The sequence below is a fragment of the Etheostoma cragini genome, chromosome 1 (assembly GCF_013103735.1).
Source record: "Etheostoma cragini isolate CJK2018 chromosome 1, CSU_Ecrag_1.0, whole genome shotgun sequence".
Lineage (NCBI taxonomy): Eukaryota > Metazoa > Chordata > Actinopteri > Perciformes > Percidae > Etheostoma > Etheostoma cragini.
In genome coordinates this window covers 11,126,453-11,144,245 of record NC_048407.1, presented here as the reverse complement: position 1 = coordinate 11,144,245, position 17,793 = coordinate 11,126,453, and the positions used below count along the sequence as shown (strand labels likewise).

Sequence of the window (17,793 nt, the reverse complement as noted above, 5' to 3'; positions counted from 1 at the left end):
GTGTGTGTGTGTGTGTGTGTGTGTGTGTGTGTGTGTGTGTGTGTGTGTGTGTGTGTGTGTGTGTGTTTGCTCGCAGGGCAGGTGATGCGTCAGTGCAGTAGTGTTGGAGTAGTAGAGCTTGTAGTCAGTGTATGCTACATGCTACATGCTACATGCTACATGCTGCTTCTGCTCGCCACTGTCTGCTTCCAGCTACTGCCACCGGACAGCCCTTTGTTTTCAGGGGCTGAAAGAGGAGCCGGGTGTGTAAGCCTCCTCTTCCGGTATATATCCTCTCCACTGCCAAGAGCTCGTACACGCCTCCCCACGGCACACATGGTAACTGGTCCCTTGTGGTTCCAGGCTAAGTTGTACAGGATCTCGGAGCAGCAGTAGGTCCCAGAGACGTGGCATGCAGGCCCATCAGTGAGTGGAAATGCCCTGATGCCCGTCAACCACTGTCCCAGCTATGGGTAAATAGCCCCAGCTATGGGTAAATAGCCCCAGCTATGGGTAAATAGTGGAGAACCTAATAGTGGTGCAGGTGGAAGATGTTGGTGTGAGAACCACCACAACGTCTGGGAAAGAGGAAGAAGGCAACCCCACATTCATGTGGGTTAAATCGGAAAGGTACAGTGGCACGGGGAGCAAACCCTGTGACGATGTATGAAAACTGAAACTATTCCTCGCAGCTATATAAATACTACTGCATGTACACATGCACTAGCTATAAAAATGATGTCATGTTTGTTGGTGTGCCGGCCCTGGGCCTGTTTGACATGTGTACTGTGATTTGTCTTGTTAACTTGCAGGTGTAGCGGAGGCGATAAAAAAATGACTGTGATCACCTGGCCGGTCCTCCCAGACCATTTAACCCCGCCTGCCCCGAGACCGAGAGGCCGCATTCTCCCAATGGCGCACCAACATGTTTTCTCTCTGTTTTCACAGTTTTCCCTTTTTTAAAAACTGACAACATGGACCTCACATTCTTCATTACATCCATCCACCTTCATTCATCACTGATACTGACAATCACACCTCATAATGCTCTTGTTTGCATCATTATTTAATAAATGTCATTTTGTTATTGTTACGTTGCTGTGCATTGCCGTCCTTTGTTGTCTGCCGGTGAGCCGGTCGTAACAAGTTGGGGGCTTGTTTACCATGAGTACATAACCAGGACCTTGTTTGTGGTTTTCCTTAATTAATCCTAGTTAGTTGCGATTTAGGTAATTTGGTTTAGTTGAGCTAGTCTGTTGTTTTAATGTTAAGTTGCAATACAGTCATGTGTAATATAGTTTGGCTCATTTGCATCCTAAACCACCAAAATACAAATTGGCTCAAAATATTTTATATGATAATTATAATATACTAAATATAGTTTTTATAGTTTTTTTTTCGGAGGTACATGTTGGTCATCCAAAGAAAATAATGAACCCTCCTGTTGTCCTTGGGGTCATATTTGACCCATTTTCAAAAAGTTTCAAAATCAGAAATTTGGGTTTCCTTCAACCAAAGTGTAAAAAAAACGTAGATGGTTCCATTCCGCGATCCATACAAGTTAAATAACTGATGAGTTCACTATTTTCATTGAATTTGGGTGTTTTATATTCATGGCATTTTAAGAAGAAAAAAAAAAGAGATTTGAGAATACTGGAAAAAGTGACAGAAATGGAGGGAAAAGCAAGAAAAAAGTCCCCAAAAAATCAAAAAACAAAGACATTGTAAAAATCGACAAAGAACTTTTGGAAAAGTGACAAACGTGTCTTAAGAAGGTTTTAACTTACAAGTTTGACCCAGAAAACTAAATGTTGTTCTACGGGAAGACAACACGAGGGGAAAATTAACAACATGAGGGCATTTTTTTGAGGACATTTTTCAGGTTTACAATGAGTCTAATGTAGCTTTAGACTTTAAGACAAAACAGGTATATTTAGGGTCCCAGAGCCTTTCAAACACAGCTGCAATTTAAAGTTTTATGAAGAAGAAATGCTTTAAAATAGACACTGGTTATTGTCAAATCAGCTACAAACTTAAATTATTTGGTAAATATCAATTATCAGTTTACTTCTTTATTTTGGGAATAATAAATAAATCCAATGAGTTTCTATTTATTTATATATATTTATATATTTATATTTATATCTTCATTGGTTACGATTTGCAGTGTCTGCGTCCGCCATTAACCCTGACGCACGAACATTAGCAAGGGCCCGTCCAACGCTGCTTGCAGCTTTCATTTTACTTGTGAGTAATATTTCATCAAAGCATTATTGCTTTTACTTGAGCACAATATTTTAGTACTTTTTCCACCTCTGCCTAGAATGATTGTAGTGATGCTAATGATTAACTGTTTACAGACAATAAGAATTTTGGCCATTTCATACTATCAGGTAAACATTAAAAACAATAGTATTACATCCAAATTAAATAAGTCATGAAATATGTTTTTTTGTATTGCAAAAGAAAAACATAGGCTATACAATATACTTTTTAACTGCTAGTTAACTTGCTAGTGCAGCTCTCAGGTTGATTTCTTGGAGACAGGCTCAGACACAACAAATTGCCTCTCGGAGACATTACCCCATTTACTACTATGGACATTTGTCCACCGCGAAGCGCTCAAAGTGGTTCCAGGAAAGTGTGCATGTGTCCACGACAATGCACAAAACATTGTGGCTGCGCGACCAGTACATGTCAGCAGTTGTCTGCAGACGCTGAGAGCGGAAAATACCTCAGAGTGCCAACGTGTGAACTGGGACTCAGTTGCTGTCCCAGTTCAGCTGCTTGATAGTTAAAGCATATTTATGGGTTAACAAGGATCAATCTACCTATCGGTGAGAAGAAGAAAGAAAAAACTAATTTGGCATCCCTAGATAATTCTTAATGATTCTAACGAGCTTTAAAATTACATAAAACATAAAAACCTAATGAAGACATTAATTATTTTGGCAGCCATGTGCACTTTGATTAAACTGCTATAAAACATAGTTTGGAAAGCTAAATGAGAAAGTCTGATGCGGTTTATGAGCATAAACTTACACTTAAACACATGCACAACAGCCCCACAAAGCTGAAAAAAAGAGAATCGGTATACCTAGTTACTTTATCTCATATTAATGTAGTTGAGAAAAAAAATGTTCCTCTTCTCACCTAGCTTCCTTTGCCCCTGAGCCAGAGAGGGAGTTGGCTCATCGCAGAGCGAGTCATTGATCAGGGTGGATTGCAGGAGACAGCAGCTCAGAGCTGCGGCCCTCAGAGGAAGACCCTCTCACAGATTCTGGCAGCCCTTGCAACAGAATAGATAATTCTTGAACAGCAGCTCCCTCTACACCTTGTGCCAACAAATTTACAATTCAAACATGGACCAAGGTGTTGAAGAGGAACGTTAGAAACACTTTGATTTGTTTTTTAAAGAGATTTGACGGAGGTCTGATCCACAGAAGACCCTATAGTGTTGCTCTTCAAAGAAATATAAGGTACACAATGTAAATGTGGTCAGATATTATTTAACATAGCCAATATACTGTCATTTTAATTAAACCACTAACAGAAGTCAATCATTAAAAGATTAGGTTTTCATATAGGACAATCTTTGTTCCAGAGGCTAGGAATGAGTAAGTGCTGGGAATTTAACCTGCAGGGTTTTATTACTATCCCAGGGAGATTGGCAGAAAATACAATGACACCATGTAGGCCTCTGTGGATACAAGAGACAAAAAGGGACAAGCGGATTGCCTTTCCGAACAGCTATTGCAAAATAAAATGCTTTGTTGTTCTTTAGTGCTTGTGTGTTTGCAACAGGCTTTGCAGTTCCTCTGAATATTTATGGATATATAACAATTTATCTTTATAACATTTGTTTTTGGTCAAGATTGTTCAGAGTGCAAGTCTGTTTAGATGTTGCTGTGCTCCGACTACTGTACATCATCCAGTCTTAGTGTTTGTATGTATATGTGCACCCGGTCTTTCCACACTATGTTTATCTCTCACTGTGTGCCTCACAGCCTTCAGACACAAGAGCTCAGGTTCCACTGCCCTCCCCAAAATTGAAAAGCTCATCAGGAGATAATTCTGGGAGCTGCCACAATGCCAGCTATGTGCCGCTGTCGCCTTATCTTCCAGGCCTCTTGCGCCCTACTGCTTCTGTCCCTGCCCTGGGGAAGACAGCTTAGTACCCATTCTGGCTACAGCAGCAGACGAGAGCAGGGCAGTAGAGATCACTCATTTTAATAGGCCTGTCACATCTGTTTTTAGAACCTGGGGAGGTCTCCTTCTGCTGGCCTCCCAATGAAGTGACCCCAAAATGATGTGACAAGCTGTGATGAGCTTGGGAAGGGGAGTTTTAGACCAGGGGAGCAGAAAAAGGGAATATAGACTGTGTAAAAGAGTGAAGGGATTTCATCAAATCCTAAAATCTAGTGTAAAGCATGCACTATGATTTAAACGTTTTTTGCAAATCATGAGTCATTTTTCTGTTATTTCATTGAAGGAATTAGATACTGTGCAATTATGAATGTGTTCTTGTCTTAAGGCTTTCTCTCACCATCAGAGCTTTGAAAAGAATCTAAATGTTGGATTGCAGTGGTCATGCTGTTAAATATATCCATTGGTCAAAGTGGACCAATATGCAATAGTGCAAATGTGGTTGGATAAATCAGCTGTTTGAAAGACAAAATATGAGTCTCTTATTAATATATGAAGTTTGGTTTGTGTTTGTTATTATTTTGTTTAGTTTTCAGGATGTTGCCCTCAATCTGACACCTCAAACAATGGTAATGTTCCATATGTTTAAAGCACCTAAACTGATGAAACAACAGGAGCACACTCAGGGCAACCACCAGCTTGATTTGTATGCAATACACACTGGTGTGTTTTTGTGTATGTGCTTGATGTTGGTCTGATTGCATTTCCATCGGAAAAAAAAAGAACTTACTACTACACTAACCTTCATCAGCTAGATACTATAGTGCTGATTTAAATTTATTCAAGGGAGTTTGCACTAAATAGCACTTTCTCAAACAAATGAGTCGTGGGTGGCAACATGCCTGACTTAAACTCTACTCTAACAAATATACTGTAAACCGTAAAGGCTCTCAGATATCGCAGTGCTTAAAGTGTTATGAATTTAGGGCTGAGCTTCTTATGGTCACCAGGGAATTGTTTTCTCTACTCGCCATGAACAACCAATTATTGATATCCAACTCAGCTTTCTCATCCACTTATTAGAGTGCTGCATTCTAAATAAATAAATAAAAACACTAACTGGGACTGCTTTGCAAGTAAATTTAAATCTACCACACCATTTTCTTCTATAGGCTATAGGCTATAGGCACAATTTTGTGATTGCTAACTCCTTAGAGTGTAAAACAGGTCCAGATACTGTAGATATGGACATTTAGAAAATTCATGTTGGACCTAACTAAGAAAAGAACCTCTACTACTAAGCCCATATCTCAGGCTTGGCTGACACAGGCATTTAAAAGAAAACTGTGGTATATAAAAGGATGCACGTAGTAAAAAAATCTATTTCAAACCCGTTAACATACCAGCATTGAGAACCAGGGTTCAAATCAAATTGTTAAAAAGTTAAACCTCTGTTAATCCCATTGAGTCAAATTTTTAACAATAACAAGTATATTTATGTAAACACAGTATGTTATTACACTGGTAAAAAATAGATCTTAATTCCACAATTCCACATCCATTCTCCTGATCACTGCATTTTGGGCAGTATATTCAGCTAAGTAATGGATGTCTGAGCTATCAGGGAAATTTGTAGCCGTTTCCTTTACGAGGGCTTCTCATTCCAATCAGCAAGTGTCAGCTCAGTTTGCCTTGTAATTAATGACTACTGACTGGCCACTAACGGTCCAATAAGTCTGCCCGATAGGTCTAGGCAGCTGAAGCCTGCAGAAAAAGGGGAGGCTTGAACTGTTGGTAAGGCAAATGACTAACTGCCAACAATCATTTTTGTGTGCATTTAGTCTTCTAATTACTTTGATTTTCAGAGGACAGACAAAGAAAGAAATGTCTCCCTTGATACTGTATGCTTACGTCCTCAACTCCTATCATCGCTCTTTTGGTCATACAATTCAACTACATTTTTAATTTCAACCCATTTAGCATTACATTTCAGCCCACGTGCTGAATTTCTGTTGTAACTAACCCAAATTGGTGGAATTTTTTTTTTTTACCAGTCTGTGGCATGTAGTTCTATCAGTGTTATTTTGACTGTTCATTTTGAAGGCAGTGGAGCTAAGATACCTTTGAACTTTGGAATAACCTATGCGACATCTGTCTACAGCGAGACGTCTTCATTTTCTCCAGAAGCGCCAATGGCTTCTTTTTGTTATGGTTTAAATGACTGTTTTAACATGAGACATACAGGGCTTTTTTTTCTATTTTTCATGATATTTTGGTGGTTACATGGCCAGGCAATTTGAAACAGATGCATTATGTGGTATAAGTGCAACATGTAGTGTTTTTTCTCTTCAGAAAATTGTATTCTTACGATTTTATAATAAATGGCTGCTTTTTTACAGAATTTCTTTGTTTTAAAATTCCATTGTAGCCTCTTTGTTCTTTGTTTCCCTGAACTCACAATCTCTACAGAGTTTCAGGGTGTTGTCTGAGTGCATCCACATTAGTGCATTCCCTCAAAACATCAATAAGGGTGCTCTTATCTATGAAGGCTTAGGGAAAGTGCACACAAACATGTCTGTACGGGTAGCATGCTCTCAAGCATGCAAAAAACAGCACAATGAGTAGCTGAGTCCCACACAGTCCCGCACAGAAAAATACAGTCAAGATGTAAGAACTGACAACATGAACAACCGTGGGAATGAGTGAAAACAATTCAAATCAGATTGAAAGATCTTGCCTAGGATTAGGTACCAAAACGCATTGCCAAAATTGTGCAGGTCCAGCCATGACCAGTATCTATTGGACCGAATGACATCGCAGATTCCTATGCCTCATTTCAGTGCCACTTACATGTCTGTGCTTTCCTCTGGTGCTCCGAAAATGACTTTACAGGCAACAGTAGCATAACTGCATGTGACGCTAGTTAATATTACACTTGGCATCAGGTAACGTTAGCCTACCGTTAGTAGCTTGTTTAACCTTCATGTTGTCCTAGGGTCAAATTGACCCATTTTCATATGAATGTTCTTTTTGTAACTACACAAAATAAAATGATTGATTCCACACAACGCTCTTTGGCAAGTACAAATCTCTACCTTCATTAATTTTGGTGTGTCTTATTCAATTTTATAGCACTTGAAGATAAACACTGAAGTGGTTTTGAACTACCATCGAGTAAAAGTAGACATATTCCAGTCTGTGATTATCCATTAACATAATTTCCTTTAATTTTAGTCTAAGTAATTCCTAATTTCTGCTTTTTTAATGCAAACATTAGGTAAAATTTCCTATAAATGAGGTTTATTGACCATAAATCCCAAAAATAGTTAATGTTACGTAGTGTTGAAAACATCAAAAAAAGAGACAAACAACGAAAAAAAGTGTCAAAAGTGTTAAGAAAAGGAACAAAAACATAAGAAAATGTTAAAATAAATTGATAAAAAGCATCAACAAAAGGGATTTTTTGAGGGGAAGACAACACAAGTGTTAAACACAGTCTGCAGCGAAAGAAACAGCTACTAGCTGCACTTTTCACTTTTCATGGCCACTGCTGCAGTTGGTAACAATAACACTGACGGGAATTAATGGTGCATTCAACTGCACCTTGTACACATAGCAGTGAAATGAGTTCCTTCATTTTAAATAAATTTCATGGCCTTGGCAATAAACAAGCCATTTTTGATGTTACAAATGTTTTAAAGAAATGGTTCAGGCAGTGTTTAGGCAGTGTTTTAATATATTTTAGCACTGGTATCAGAAAAAAAAAAAAACTATACCCAACCCTTTTCTTGCAAGCATTATAAATGGCATACTGTTTCTTGGTTCCGTGCAACAAGCTGCATCATTCAATACTGATTTGTGGGTGTTCAATTTATTGAAGCTCTTATGTTATTATGGTATATTTCCTGCAGAAGCATGAGAATGCAACAAAATACTTTTCAAATAGTATACAGGTTCACTTCGTATACCAACAAGTCCTCTAACTAAACAATAAATATGTAATTGTTCATTGCCATCTACAAAGGACACTTGATCATTTTCTACAAAAGTAGAAAGTAATAAATATAACCATTTGTCGATCTTCTATGGTTAGAATTAAGATTTGGTGAACTTTATTCACAACAAACTATCTGGTTATCTGGTTATGATTAGGAAAATGTCATGATTTTGGATACAGTTAAAAGAAACAACATTGACTATCCACGAGATTTTGTGGCACCAATAATAGCAATATATACTACTTCTACCTTAACTCTGGACAATAAATAGTCTTACTTCACATCGCCACTACACTTTCTTGTGAGGTTTATCTAAATATGTAATACAAGTTGCATCACGCATTTAAAACAAACAAATGCTTTTGTTTTTCTTGTAAGGAGAGTATTGCGTATAGTCATAAATCTTAAAAATAACAGAGATTTTTAACAAAAGACACAAATGTCCAACAAGGGCAATAAAATAAATAAGCTGCTATTCTGCCACTGAAAGATAATTTATCTCACTTAAAGTGCAACTACACCTACTTTAAATACAACTAGATGAGACCAGCGAAAGCCAAATGTACTGTCAATGTCCTTGAACGCATCACTGAACAGACTCACTCAACTGTGAGCCACTTTAGAAAAGAGCATTTGCTAAAAGCTGACGCCATTGATGGCATGTTAAGAATTCTTGCTGCAAAGTACCTTGCCTCTTCTTGATCTAACCATTCAAAAAGGATAATGTCATCCAGCATGTGTTCACACCATGCGCACAGCATACTCAAGTGTGTTTACCTGTAGTGAGGATCATGTGGGAGTTGTTGGTCGGCTTCTTTCAGGGTCAAGTAATCAGCCATCTGATATAAGGCAGCCACTATTTTTGTATCATCATCATCCAAGTAGCAAAACAACCCTTGTTCAATCATAGGAAACACAACAAGAGGGAAAGGAAATTGCTTCTGATGATTATCTGTGTGCACATAACTCATACCCAAGGGCAACTGTTCATTTACATCCAAGCCTGGCATTTGACAAAAATGAGACACATTCCAGATGTCTTTATACCATTTTTGTTTGGTGCTGGATTAGGGTGTGGGCAGCAGTGAAATGTGGGATGTAGTGAACTACTTTCAACCTTGGCAAATGTGGTGTTTACTATCCATCTTCCCATTACCTTTCACAATAAAAGCCTACACTCTGTATAGAGTCTGTGGCTACAGTGCACAACTGTTTACCAAAGGGAATTAAAATCAATCCGAGTAATTTTAAAAAGGAAACTTCGCAAACACAACAGTTGCTTGTGTTTGCTTTTCCTGCTTTGGTGTCCTGAGGTTGGACAGCATGGGGGAGAAGGGGCTGGAGTCTCCAGGGCTAACCCCCGTCACCAGACCGGACACCTCCACTAGTCTTGAGATTCATTTATTTATGCTCAAAATTAAGACTTTAGCTACTGTACATTCACCACTAATTCTCCTCTGCTCCAATCGCTCTCTCTCATCTGCTCACACCTCATCTCCCCTCACTTTCCCTCTCGCTTCAGCAGCATCCCCCGGACATTAAACTGTCTCAGCGACATGATAGATCAGCTGGTGAATTTTTGCCGTTGTTTATTCCTCACTTCCTCGGTGTGGAAAACAGTTACTAGAAGGTCATTTAGTCAACATTTGGTATATATTGAGTACCCTGAATCCTTGCTCAACACATACGCAAGTAAGTAATGTACAATTTTTTTCAGATATCACATGTCTATAAAAAAAACTTTTATTGTCATATTTGATAAATCGATTATTCGTTAAATCAATAAAATATCAGTAAACAGTGAGAAACTGTTATCCCAACAGTTCAAAACCTGAGTTATACAATTTATTTATTACATTACTAAGTTCATGTTAGTAGTTTACAACGGCAACTGAACTGCTGCCAGTTCCGGAGACAAACAACACTTTTAAAACTTTTTTTTTCCTAAAGTAATGCTTGTAAAATATGTTGTCCTATTAAAAACGTTAGCGTTTTACATTGGATATCATGGGAGTATTTGCACCCAATTTCGATGTGTTTATGCTCTATATGATCACCAAGGATGCATGTTAATGCCAGGTGTACTGGAGTTTCAGAATACAAAAAGATCTCATTAGTCATTACTCCAAGGAAATAGGTTGGTGAATCACTTGGATGGATACTTTTAAGCCAACATGTTGCAGTTTGTTAGGAACTTTGAATTCCTTTGCAATTAGCGTCCAGTAATATTAGAAGAAAGATTCATCAGCTTGGTATTTAAAAGCCTTTTTTTAAAGAAAACATCAAACAAATTTTATAATTAGAAAATATATATGAATTGTACTGACTTTACAAACATGGATTAAAATTCTGGACTTTAATCCGACTGGTTCTCGACACCCAACCCTGGTAGCAAGTCTAGGCTTGAGTTCCTGAACGCAATTTAATATGGGTGGTAAAGACAGGACAGGTCGGAAGAGTTTACCAAAATGGGTGGTGACCACTTTATTTAAGGATTATAAGGCAGGTCTTTCATCAATCACCATGACAACTTCAAAAACAGAAGAAAATCATTTGTTGTCACATGAAGCATTTCAGAACTTTAGATAAAGTTGTTAGAATAAAAATTAGTTACTGTAAAAGAATGCCTGACTGACAATTCTCTGAACTTGTGATCACATTAAGTTTGTTCAAATCATTATAAGACAATTAAAGTCTTCAAACTCAGTTTCAAAGTAAACTTTGTTAATCCTAACCTAGAATAACTAACGTAGTAAAATTTGAAGAACCTACTAATTAAAAAAAACATGTTTTCATTGTGTGCTGTTTACTTTTTGGATTGGATTGGTAGCTGGAGAGGTCCTACTTCACCTCCTGGGCTCTGCCAGGTGCTTTTGAGCAAGGCACCGTACACCCGACCGCTCAAGGCGCTGGGCCAGCTGACAGCCCACTCACTCTCACATCTCTCCATTAGTGCATGGATAGGTCCTGAGCATGTGGGTATTTCAGGCCTGTGTGTAGTGATTACTAACCAAACAGAGTGTAAATTGTAATTTCCCCACTGGGGATCAATAAACAGTATAAATTATTAAATTGTTACAATTATTTTTTTCTGCTACCCCATCTTATAATCAATTGTCCTCCCATAAGAATATATTAACCCCACTGACATACTGCATTTACAGTGTCTATTCAATTATTGCAACTCTGAAGTGATGTATGGGAAAAGCCAAACACAACACTCTTTTAAAATGTGATGTTCAATTACTTTTTTCATTGCTGCTCTGCATAGAATACTTTAGATACACAATGTTTGGAAGTTTCCACCATGTAAATATGAAAAGGGTTGTTGTTGCACAAGTACCAAAGAATTTTAAAAAGCTGTGGAGTTTGTTCCTTCATACGGAGAAATAACGATCAAGAGGACAGGAAGAGGAGGGTTGTGACAGCAAGGAGAGGGGCCTTCCCTGCTTTTTGTAACCTGTGGTTACAGTGGTCATGACATGACAGGACAGAACATAGAGCTGGAATAAGCTACATAATTAGCTAGGCACCAGACTAACTCTGCCTAGCTTTATTGCCTTTACCTTTTCCACTCTCTTACAACTGCAGGAAAATGTTATCTGCTACAAGTGCTGCTGCCTGAACTTGTCAAACCACCAGTTCTACATCAAACAAATAATGTGGGTAGTTGAGCCACGTAAAAGTTCAAGATGGCGGGGGAAACGAATTGAGAATTGAGACTCCTTGAAATTTAAACATATGTTGCAGACAGACGGTGCAAAATGTCTAACGTAGCGGCAAGATGGCGGGGAATTAAACTAAGTTGTACTAACACACTACCTATGCAGTTAACGATCATGTGAGCACATGATCGTTAACACACACCTATTGGCCAGCAAGGCCAATAGGTGTGTGTGTGAGAAGCTGTGTTTGTGTGTGTGTGGTTAGTGAAAGAAGAAGGGAAAGAACAGCATACAGAGGATAGGCAAAGCAAAATTTGGATCCTATCTTCTGTGTGGGGAAATAATCAATTTCTTAGTCTACTCAGAGCCCTAACTAACTAACTCAGAGTGTGTGTCGGAGGTCTGAACTTCTGAACGACAAAAAGAAAGATTATTAACCTCACCAACACAATTAAAATGCAGCATAAGCAGACATTAACCATGCATAATAACGCTGTAATCAAGGTACCTTAACACAGCAATAAAACAAAAGGGCACGGCAGTCCGATTCACATAAATACAGTTAGACAGAAATAGAGCTCACAAAATAAACACACCAACTGTTCTCTGCCCAAAACTAAGCCTCTGACTTGGGGTCGTTTTTCCTGAAGTGATATTGGTGTAAACATTTGACTAATTGGAGTGTTTCATCAAACTAAAGGTAACACTTAGGAGTGAACTTGGGTTTGCTGGCAGACTGTGTTCTTGCAGTAGGCCTTTCTTTGTTAGGCCACATGGCAGAGTTAGGTTCCAACACATTGCTAATCACAATTTTGCGATAATAAAGTATAATATGTTACTAGATGCTTGTTAGTATTTCTCTTAAGAAGTGTACAGTCTTTTCTATTTAGATATAAGATTGACAGTACTGTGAACAGCTCACTTCAAGCTGCACTCTGCCTGCACTGCTGGATTTTTATGGTGGGTGTTCAAGGGGTGGGCTATTCCAGAGCTGTTAGAACTGTCATCTAGGGGACAATACTCAAACCAATTCTCTCAGCAAAAGAACAAATCTTCGCCTGTCAGATAAATACAGGGAGGAAAACTTCATCCAGCTGCCAGCCAGAGTGCTCCTTAATGGCTCTGTCATGGCTAAGGAGGGCAGAATAAAAATACTGGGGCTGATTGACTTCAGAGACTGCCTTTAAAAGGGCCTGACAGATCGGGCAGACAACTACAGAGTTTCCCAACATTGCCTTATAGCATGTTCACAGACCATGAAGCAAAAATTCACATTGTGCCACAAAAACATGTATAAGGTCGTATACACCTTAACAGTTTTGAAATTAAATAATCCCCTTAAACTATAACTTCTTTCTATTTAAGTACATTATTTTGAATATGTATTGTTAGTTCATTATCATTATCATTATTGTTGGCATTATTCACATAATTTATCCTTATATTTTTTTATTTATTCAGGGGAGGTTCACTGAGAGGCAGCATCTCTTTTGCGGGAACACATGGATCACATTCACATAGTTGCACACATTCACACCTGAAAGCTGCCCAGTACAACCACAGTCTGATCTGCTGGCCACTGAGCAGCTCCACTGGAGCAGGTGGGGTTAAGGGCCTTGCTCAAGGGCATCTCAGTGGTGGTAATGAGGGACAAGCACTGCTCTTTCACTTTCCCCAACCCGGATTTGATCCTGTTGGTCTGGGGATTGAACCGACAACCTCCCGGTCACAAGTTCTCTTCTATTGATCCTTTTGGGATGACTCCCAATTGAATTTCCATTAGCAGATTTTAGCTTAAGACATAGAATAGAAAAAAACAGTATAAAAATAACAATAACAATCAACATTTTGCTAAAAAAAAAGACCTTTAGCATAAATTATATATTAACAGTTAAGAGCAGTTAGAGTGTCCAGGTATGTATGTAAGTAAATTATTAACTACTTAAATGCACAGTGAAAGAATGGCGACCACTCTTTATCTTCCTTCCTGTTCTGTACAGTCCTCGTTACCCTGTTTCCTCCTCCGCCATGAGCGAGGAGTTATAGAGTCTGATAGCATGAGGGACAAAGGAGTTCTTGAGTCTGCTGGTCCTACACTTGAGAAGGAGCAGCCTTCCACTGAACAGGCTCCTCTGGTTGATGATGACGGTGTGCAGGGGGGGGCTGGCATTGTCAATAATGTCCAGCAGTTTGTTCAGTGTCCTCCTCTCTGCCACCGTCACCAGTGAGTCCAGTTTCATGCCGACCACAGAACCGGCCCGCCTGCTCAGTTTATCCAGCCTGAAGGTGGGAAGGTTGGACATACTGCCCCGCCAGCACACCACAGTGTAGAAGAGGACTCTGGTAAGACTAGTAAAACATCCACAGCAGTTCACTGCAGATGTTGAAAGACCGCAGTCTCCTCAGGAAATACAACCTGCTTTGTGTCTTTCTGTACAGGTGGCTGGTGTGTGTTGTCCAGTCCCGTTTATTATCCAGCCACAGCCCGAGGTATTTGTCTGATTGCACTGCCTCCACCTCAACTCCCTCTAGCAGGACTCGTCGCAAGCTTGGTCTGGACTTCCCAGAGTCAAAGGCCAGCTCCTTTGTCTTAGAGGTGTTGAGCTGTAGGCAGTTAGTGTGACACCAGAGAGCAAAGTCCCCCACTAGACTCGGATACTCCTCCTCCCTGTCCCCCCTGATACACCCAACAAGAGAAGAGGTGCCAGCACTGTGCCCTGGGGGGCTCCAGCTCTGCTGACCACAGTGTCAGACATGATGTCCTCCAGCTTGTCAGTGAGGTACATCAAAACATGTCAAGTAACAGTGGCCTGGTAAGAAGCATTAAAGAGCCCACATTATAAAAAAAACACTTTTTGGGGATTTGGGTTGTTATTTTGTGACTCTGGTAGGGCTGGGCAACATATCGATTTTATATTGATATCGTGATACAAGATTAGATATTGTCTTAGATTTTGGATATCATGTGGTAATATGGTATAAAGGCTGTTTTTAAAGGCTGCATTACAGTTAATTGCTTTTGACTAGTCTAGCTGTTTCATTATTTGCCTTTGCCCACTTAGTCATTGTCATCCACATTACTGTGGAGTATTAGGGAAAAAAATCTCATTGTGAAAATAATTTTGTGAAAAATACCAATCAACCCTACAGTATCAATATAAAAGTGTTTTGTCCAAAATATTGTGATATTTGATTGTCTCTATATCACCCAGCTCTAGTCTCTGGTGCTTCCACACACATACAAACTAAAACGTCCTCTGCCTCCAGTCTCTGGGTGAGCTGTTCAAAATCTGCACGGCTTTCTACTTAACTAGCCGAGACGAGGTGGCTAACTGTAGCACATGCTAGCGCTAGCATGCTAGCTTATTCTCAATGACAAAACACTGCTACAACACACACTAGCTCAACGTAATCTCCAAAAGAACTACTTCCATGTCACTGTTCTGCAGGTATTGCCCTTGTTTAGAAGAAGTCTCCCAGCTAATCCTGCTTTGTACTGACCAAAGTAGAGGAAGAGTTGTCTAGCTGATGTGATCTTACCTTGCTATTGCTAATGTGCAACCATAGACTGTTAACGGTCTATGTGTGCAACTCCCAACAAAGATAGTATAGAAGTGAGATGTCTCACTCTGTAGCTAAAACAGAGACCCTAAAACACAGGGTGAAAACAGGATCTGCAGCAATGAGAAGTACAATAAAAATATGGTGTTTTTCCAAATGAAACCATGTAAACCATTTCTGGTACGCCTTGAAATAAAATTATGAACCTGAAAATGAGCATAACATGGGTGTTTTAAAGTTTACTCATTTTAGTTTTTTCTACTGAAGAATTGGACTCTAAATAGGACATTAACACTATCTTTCTCCTCAATACAACATATACATCATAAAATTGTTGCAACACATTACGGTGGAGATTGAAAGTTTGGGCACCCCAGGTATAAATTGTATTAATGTGCATAAAGTAGACAAGAAAAGATCTCCAAAGGGCATGAAATGACATGATATTATATATCACAAAAAGTTAGATTTTATTTCGATCATTTACATTTTCAAAATAACAGAAAACTAAAAAATGGCATCTGCAAAAGTTTGGGCACCCTGCAGAGTTAATACCCCCCCCCCCCCCCCCCCCCCCCCCCCCCCCCCCCCCAACAACAATGTTTTCAAATATCTAACATTACTTTCACCACACGTTATTTTCATTGCTAACTGAAGAATAGTGAGGGAAGAGGTTAAGAAAAGAACAGGATTGTTTGAAATCCAGACAAAATTGCCATTGCATAGCAAGTGGAAAAAAGGGGTTTTAAATGGTTGGGTAAAAGTATATTAAAACAGGACACTGTATGTCAAAACAGCTGAAAAGGAAAGCCATATACTAAATCAAGTACTGACATTTTAATGACATTCTAATTTGCAAAGGAAATATGGTTCTGTGCTGTTTTACACCTTAAATTTCACACTAACCACCCAAAGAAAACAAAAGGATAGGAGAGTAACACTAAGTATGCAAAACGCCATTCCAAGAAAGAATTAGTCCATTGAAAGACAGCACAAAGAAACACTGAAAATGTAAGGAGAAAACGCCCTCTTCCTGTTAAAACCACTGAAAACATCTAACGTACTCCCCTGGTATGAAACCCACCCGAATGATGGAATGAAACCAAAGTGTAACTTCTTGCTTGACATTGATGTATATTGCATAAGTAGCAATTGCAATTTCAATTTTCAAAGAATATGAATACTATATTCATATAACCCTGACCCACAATTGTAATTTTTAATTACATAAATTCTAAAAAAAGCAAAAAATAATTATGTATACACATACAATGTATAAATAAAATGTAACACCACCACACAAGGTGAGGTAATTATTGCTGGAGAGCTGGAGCAAGCTGACACGCAACAATAACAGCTGTCGTGTCAAAGTATAATCCATCGAAACCAACAGTAAATGGATATAGAAATTAATCAACCCTTATTTGAAAATGCATCGTTTGTGCTCAGTCCCTGTGAAACTACACCACGCACATACAACCATTTGGGGAGGGTCCCAATTTCCCAAGCGATCCGTTCCACCTGAACAGTCCTTATATTTATATCTGTTGTCAGTGCAGAGCTGGAAAGCCTTGCTGGCTCATAACTCTGGCCCTGCTTAGCAAGCACAAATATCCCCCTCATTAGAGCTCCACACCCCGTGGAGGGACCTGAAATACACACTAGTGTCAAATTCATGCCAATCAACTGGATGTAGGACGACTCATCTCACACATCTCTACTTTTAGTTCGATATTTTCATTTGAATACAAAAGTACATTACAACTAAAGGTACAACCCTCTCAGGTTAACACATGGATAATGTATGAACTACCTTTGATTGAGTAAAATCCCAAATGCAAAAATATTCTGAAAATGATTTAACAATGACCCAACTATACAACCAACTGCATCCTAATGTCTTTCTTTTGGTGTTAGTTTTTATGAATTAAAAAAAAAAATCATTTAAGGATTGTAAACAAAAAACAAATCACAAATCTGTGATGTCCATTTTAACTAACACAACCCCTTTTGGCTTTATCCTGCACCAACATTTCCCTGTAGGTGGATACACACCAAACTAAAGCCAAAGGGAGGTCTGGTATAAAATAGGCTCAATCTGTCTCCCCCTCTCCACCTCCCACACCAAGCCTTAGCCCTTCACTCAAGCTTCACTCTCTTCTCTCAGGGGAAACATGTATGTCAGAGACAGCAGGTGTGAAGTGAGATTAGAAAGCAAAGGAAGAGGAGGGGAGGGAGGATGATAATGGGAAGGGAAGCGAAGAAAAACATGAGGATAGTGTTGGTGCTGTATGTGCCTGTGTCTCACTTTGTATGCAAGCAAGTTATGTTTAAGTTAATTCTGTATGCTTGTGCAGCAGCTGTGCACATACACTGCTAATAGCCTTTGTTTCTCCTCAGTCATCAGGCCCATATGATGGACAGCTTGGTGGCTGGCACCAGTA

At 39.1% G+C, this 17,793-nt stretch overlaps 2 long non-coding RNA genes across 2 annotated transcripts in view; one reads left to right on the top strand and one right to left on the bottom strand.

Moving 5' to 3' along the window:
* Window positions 1-2,457: 2,457 nt before the first annotated feature.
* Window positions 2,458-17,793, bottom strand: part of LOC117950503 — an 18,733-nt gene continuing 3,397 nt past the window's right edge. Inside the window, exons 2-3 of the long non-coding RNA XR_004657925.1 lie at window positions 9,548-9,552; window positions 2,458-2,468 (exon numbers count right to left, since the gene is read on the bottom strand). This is a non-coding gene — a long non-coding RNA (uncharacterized LOC117950503). The remainder of the gene's footprint in view (window positions 2,469-9,547; window positions 9,553-17,793) is intronic.
* The window catches only part of LOC117950523, a 21,471-nt gene continuing 18,600 nt past the window's right edge, over window positions 14,923-17,793 (top strand). The window contains exon 1 of the long non-coding RNA XR_004657929.1: window positions 14,923-15,005. This is a non-coding gene — a long non-coding RNA (uncharacterized LOC117950523). The remainder of the gene's footprint in view (window positions 15,006-17,793) is intronic.